The 6,827-nt window shown below is 39.0% G+C and overlaps 1 long non-coding RNA gene across 2 annotated transcripts; it reads left to right on the forward strand.

Annotated features, from left to right (window-relative positions):
* The first annotated feature begins 1,591 nt into the window (after nt 1–1,591).
* On the forward strand, nt 1,592–6,148 carry LOC146315953 (uncharacterized). Of its 2 annotated transcripts, none has more exons than XR_014771879.1 (3): nt 1,592–1,676; nt 5,814–5,898; nt 6,027–6,148. It is a non-coding gene; the product is annotated as an uncharacterized LOC146315953 (long non-coding RNA). The 2 variants fall into 2 exon arrangements; XR_014771880.1 differs by lacking the exon at nt 1,592–1,676 and adding an exon at nt 5,630–5,669.
* Nucleotides 6,149–6,827: the final 679 nt, after the last annotated feature.

Here is a 6,827-nt window from a genome sequence, read left to right on the forward strand (position 1 = left end):
TTAGACTTAGAGCCAGACATTCAGTTAAACCAATCACAATCAGCTTTGACAATTTCTGCCCAGCAACTGTGGGTGGACATGTATCCACTGTGTAGGCAAGACATGCATTTGATGAAAATCTGCCTCTCAAACTACTGCCTCTGAGTGACAGACCCTAAGTCCCACAGCCAAACCAAACACATGTTGAGCGAGAAGAGAAGACTGCGAACACAGCCGTGTAAATTTTATTCTTGTGGTGCCAAATATGTGGTCACACCAACGATTTAAAGAACTGGGGCCATCTGCTTTTCTCCTGAAGGTCTTAATCTGAGTTAATATGGGAGTGAATGGGGCAGTTGGTTGGAAAACTTGTCCTTTTTGACCTTGCTGAGCCAAAACTATAAGTCCTTTTGTTTCTGTGGTCACATGTTGCTACCGGCACAGCTTTTCCTACAATCTGATGTGCAATTTGTGTATGTTGAGAGAACACTGAAGTCTGAATCTGAGAAGGGGTGTAAGTGAGAGAAGAACAAAATGGCTGACAATAAAAATGACAGTAGGCAGTGATGGATATTAGCCTTAGAGCTAGATATTCAATGGCTGCTATGGCCAGCAGCTATGAGTGAACATGCATCCAATGTGTAAGCAAGACACACAGACACGCACACACTCACCCATACACATACAAACATGCACAATAGTGCATGCACGCACACACACGTGCACGGACACACAGACACACGCACACATGCACAACTTCAATGATACATTTAGTGCTATTATTACTGCTGGCAGTATGGTGGAAATACTAGTTGGCAGTGAGCATAAGGCACACTCAAAGTTTTGTGCAAAATTTTCTGGCTATAGTTAGTGATGCCTATGTGAATTGTACATCAGGCACACTGAATGACACTTACACTACAGCATTTACAGTGAACATGATGCTGAAGCATCCCTTTAAGAAATTTAATTGTTTTACTGTAATAAATTCATCCCACTGCAGTTGAAGTAAATAAAGGCAGACTTAAAAAGTGTAAATGTTTCTTTTATGTCAGTCTGCTTTCTTGAAGTTGCAGAAGTTAGTCCTAATGTCATGCTTTGTTGAAGTTGCATAAGTTAGTCTAATGCCATGTTAAGGTCGGGAGGCTTAAACTGCATTTTCTCACAAAATGATGATATACTATTTGTTGGTAAACAAAAAAGCCAAGTGCCTTTAAAACAATTTTAATAGCTTTTAAAGGGATCATTCAGCTTATTTGAAGTGGGGTTATGTGAGGACCTTATCTATAGTCAGTGTATTAAGTACAGTGAATTTGAGACAGCACACCCCCAATTGGGACAAGCAGAGAGGAGCACCATTAGGGAAGCTAGCAGTGTATTACTGTGGACAAGGTCAGTAACAAAACATATTTTAGCCACCTGAACAAGGTCCACCTAGAAAATAATTATTTTCCATTGTAAATGGCCCACTGGTAATCCAGAGTTTTACTTATGTCAAGATTAACTAACTGAGATTTTTCACTAAACCTAGAATACACCCCTGGTCTTAGCACAGTGCATGAGGAGATGGAGTCCAGCAATCCGCCATTGCTGTCCTCACCGCTAACTTAAAGCATCCATGTACCTGGGAGTGGGAGTCGGCACACCAAGAGGCCACTGCTTCACCATTATTTGACCTGGAGCACGACCTGGACCTGGTGGGTAACTATGTTTGTTTTCTTTGATTCTTTGAATGCTGCCAATAACTTATAGTTATACTTATGGACACAGTAAATTTTGACCACGTACATCATTGGTTAATGTCATCTCTCTCTTCCACTGATCTATAAACATGAAATAATTAACATACATAACTTACAGCATCTTGATTTTTTTTTTTTATTATTTTCATTTGCAGAGGTAAACATGTAAATGAGTGTTGATCTGTGTTTGTGCACTTGTTCTTAACAGGAAACAAACATGTTCCAGAGATGGAGAGACAAAACTCACAGGATCACACCACTACTATCTGCTCTATAAATCGACCTGTGCCAGGTAAATAAGAACAGCCTTCTCCCATGCATGATATGTGTCTCTTTTTTATTGTGTATTAGTGGTATATAAGCATGTAATGTACACTGTCTGTATTGTGCTTTTTTATATCCGAGGGACAGGAACAGGTAGTGCAGCTATATGTCTTGACTCTGAAAACTGCTGATTTCCAGACATGGCGCTAAAGTTTCCTCTCCTCTCCTCTCCTCTCCTCTCCTCTCCTCTCCTCTCCTCTCCTCTCCTCTCCTCTCCTCATCGACACCAACCAGATGCACTTATAAAATTAAACAACCGTATAAGGAGGCCTATACGTAAAACGGGAGAGTCTGTGTTTCTCTGTGAGAAACTTTGAGATCTTCTCACAGCAGAGTGAACAGGTCTTTGTGTGAAACACTGCAGAGTGTAACATCATGCTGTTTACAGACAGTCTGCTGTCATTAGTTTGACAGAGAGACAGAGAGGGTCGTGTCTAGAAGGGAACCCTAGACCTACGAAAGATCGTGCAAGTTTGATTATTTTAGTAGAAATAACGAACACAAATCTTGCGAGAATTGTGCAAATAAAGAGTTAGAGCTTCTAGACACGACCGAAAAAGGTGCGCAGCTCCAAAAATAGAAAATCATATCATGGTGTTGATGTTTTTAATGTGGCGGGCTGCCATAAATAAAACACTATTCACTGAAACACTGATCACTGACCTGCTGTGATGGAAAAAAATACTCAGATTCTTTACTTAGGTATTTTTACATTGTGGTATTAGTGTGAATACAGTTTAAAAATTTTGCATGTTATTGTTTCCTGTATCATCCTGTATTGTATCATAACAGTCATTGTTTTTTAAATTCTTAAGCAACAGACAGTCAAATGTTGTACATAATTCAAACATTATTATATCATAAAGGTAGCTATTGAGTGTTCATTATTGCACTAAATTAATGTTATACTGCTTTATAAAAACATTAGTGTGTGTGTTTCTGTTGTTTCAGAATGGCTCGACCAAATAAGCAGTTTGTAGCAGAAGCAGAATTCAAACATTGTGATATTATAAAGGCAGCTATTGAGTGTGGGGTCAGCTTTCTAACAAACATTCAAATATTCTACATAATTCAAATATTATATTTACATGGCAGGTATTCAGTGTTGCGTCAGGTTTTTAAGTAATATTCAAATATTCTACATAATTCAAAAATTATATTTTCGAGGCAGCTATCAGTGTGGCATCAGCTTTTTAACAAAAATCCAAATATTCTACCTAATTCAAATATTACCTTAAAAAGGCAGCTATTCAGTGTGGTATCAGTCATTCTACAAACATTCAAAAATTCCACGTAATTCAAACTTTATTATATTTTAAAGGTAGCTATTCAGTGTGGTGTCAGCCTTTCTAACTAATATTCAAATATTATACATAATTCAAACCTTCTTATATCATTCACGCAGCTGTTCAGTGTGGCGTCAGGCATATTGTTGCAGCAAGCCAATGCAGCATTGCAGCTTGGCTTCAGCTTGTTGCATTCACAGCGGTAATTTCTTTAGAAATTGCTTTTCTAGTATCTCTAGTATCCTATTTAACTCGACCCTAAATTCCTTCAGGGGTCCATCCTCTTTGTAAGAATGAGCAGTTTTTGAAGCAATGTGACCTTCTGACCGTTCCTGAGAGTTGGTAGTTAAGGTTTGTTTCATTACTTGAGGTGTATTTCACCGTCAATATTGTTATTATTTTTATTATTGTTAATAGTGATTTTGAAGACAGTTTTGCTCTAATTTTTGGTTCTGAATGCCTTCCTTTCGATATTATTTGGGTTTATTACATTGACACCAGTCCTTTTCTCTGTATTTCAGAATGGTCTGGTGTAAGTGAAGACCTGAGCCGGTGCAAGCTGCGTCCCCCAGCAAGGTGAAAGGACTGCCACAAAGGAGGTGAAACAGCACAATAGCCGAAGTTATAAAGACATTTTTTCTTTATTCTGTGAGCCATATGGCTCCAAAATTCAACTTCTCTGGACTATTTTCATCTTTTGTGACTCTCTTTTAGAAAATAATTATGATATTTTATTTTACTATTGCTTTAGAGGCTTTGTAGAGGCTGTAAACTGACTCTCCATGTGCTGCTGAATTGTTTGACCGTTCACTTGATAGGCCGTGCAGAGACTCTTTTTGTCCAGCAGATGGAGCCAAGCTATCAGTAACCAGTTATTTGACTTTTGCTCTTTCTCATCAAACAGCTACCCTGACACAGTAGGACGTGGTTTTTTTTTTTTGTTTTTTTTTCCCTTCTTTTATAAATTTTATTTAATACTGAAGGTTTTTTTCAATTAGGACTTAGTCTCCATTATTTATTTATTTATTTATTTTACATTTATTCTATTTTTTTTTAATAATAATTTCTTTTCTTTGCATTTATATTTTAGGGATTTATTTGTTTTTTTAAGAGGATACAGTTTTTTTCTTCCATAACCCCCCATAAAGGTTTTATTGTGTGTGTGATTTTGGATCGTTATCCTGACCTCTTCTCAATTTGATATCTTCTAGATATTATCACCTCACCTGAGATATAGGTGTGCTGAATAATTATTGGTGCATACAGCACTGGATAAGAAGAGGTCAGGTGACGATCCATGGCTGCTCAACCATTTACTTTTTATTTTTAACGGAGCCTCAGGAAAGGGCCATCCAATTAGAGATTTAATCTCACCGCAGGTCACAAATGTCGTATATGCCAGTGTTCCCCAACCCTGGTTCTCAGGGCCCACTGTTTAGGTCGGGAGGCTTAAACTGCATTTTCTCACAAAACATGTTGATATACTATTTGTTGGTAAACAAAAAAGCCAAGTGCCTTTAAAACAATTTTAATAGCTTTTAAAGGGATCATTCAGTTTATTTGAAGTGGGGTTATGTGAGGACCTTATCTATAGTCAGTGTATTAAGTACAGTGAATTTGAGACAGCACACCCCCAATTGGGACAAGCAGAGAGGAGCACCATTAGGGAAGATAGCAGTGTACTACTGTGGACAAGGTCAGTAACAAAACATATTTTAGCCACCTGAACAAGGTCCACCTAGAAAATAAATAGTTTCCATTGTAAATGACCCACTCGTAATCCAGAGTTTTACTTATGTCAAGATTAACTAACTGAGATTTTTCACTAAACCTAGAATACACCCCTGGTCTTAGCACAGTGCATGAGGAGATGGAATCCAGCAACCCGCCACTGCTGTCCTCACCGCTAACCTAAAGCATCCATGTACCTGGGAGTGGGAGTCGGCACACCAAGAGGCCACTGCTTCACCATTTTTTGACCTGGAGCATGACCTGGACCTGGTGGGTAACTATGTTTGTTTTCTTTGATTCTTTGAATGCTGCCAATAACTTATAGTAATACTTATGGACACAGTAAATTCTGACCACGTACATCATTGGTTAATGTCATCTCTCTCTTCCACTGATCTATAAACATGAAATAATTAACATACATAACTTACAACATCTTGAATTTTTTTTTTTATTATTTTCATTTGCAGAGGTAAACATGTAAATGAGTGTTGATCTGTGTTTGTGCACTTGTTCTTAACAGGAAACAAACATGTTCCAGAGATGGAGAGACAAAACTCACAGGATCACACCACTACTATCTGCTCTATAAATCGACCTGTGCCAGGTAAATAAGAACAGCCTCCTCCCATGCATGATGTGTCTCTTTTTTTTTGTGTATTAGTGGTATATAAGCATGTAATGTACACTGTCTGTATTGTGATTTTTTATATGCATCAATGGTGTAACATTTTTCTCTTCCTCTCACAAGGCTCTGACAAGATGTGAAGTTGGACACATGTCAATGAAGCAACAAGCAACATCAGCAGTCATCTTGAGCTGGAGTCAAACATGCTGTAAGTCAACTTTACAGTTCATAGATTGTGCATACCATTAGTATGAGCAATAGTTATAATGTGAAAACATTTAAAGGTTCAGTCACTGCTCCTTCTGTTTTGCTCTGACACTCATGAACAACAAACAGAAATCAAGGAGGGCTCCAGCAACATTTGACCGTGCTTTGCACAGCTAAGCCACACTGAGAGGCTACGACGAATACACCTGACAACTGCCTGACCTGTACCTCGTATGCGACTGTGTTTTTCTTTCAGTCATAAACACTGTAGTGTTACAGCATGACTCTGCAAACTGTTGATTTCCAGACAACAAATAACTGTGGGTTGTTTGTGTTGGCTGTCTACATCATCAGTCTTATAGTGTCCTCTCCTCTCGTCACATAACCAGAGCCACATGGACCGAGGGACAGGAACAGATAGTGTCTTGACCAAATGTGAAGTAGGACACATGTCAACGAAGCAGTGCGGTACTGACAGCAACACTTGAGTGTGCTTTGCACAGCTAAGCCACACTGAGAGGCTACGACAAATATACCTGACCTGTACCTGGTATGTGACTGTGTTTTTCTGTCAGTCATGAACACTATAGTGTTACACCATGACTCTGAAAACTGCTGATTTCCAGACATGGCGCTAAAGTCTCCTCTCCTCTCCTCTCCTCTCCTCTCCTCTCCTCTCCTCTCCTCTCCTCTCCTCTCCTCTCAGGGACAGGAAAAGGCAGTGCAGCTATGTGCTTTTTACTCAACATTCATTGCTAATCTTCAGATGGACCCAGACCATCTGTAAGTATCCTATATAGCAGGGGTCCCTAACAGGCGGACCGAGGTCCGAGTCCTGACCCACACGCCATCCTATATGGACATGGACCTATAACCAATAAATTCTTAATAGATTTTAAATTTTGACGGGACGCTTCTATTTTAACTGGC

The sequence above is a fragment of the Lutjanus erythropterus genome, chromosome 14 (assembly GCF_056507025.1).
Source record: "Lutjanus erythropterus isolate fLutEry1 chromosome 14, fLutEry1.hap2, whole genome shotgun sequence".
In the NCBI taxonomy this organism is placed as follows: domain Eukaryota; kingdom Metazoa; phylum Chordata; class Actinopteri; order Lutjaniformes; family Lutjanidae; genus Lutjanus; species Lutjanus erythropterus.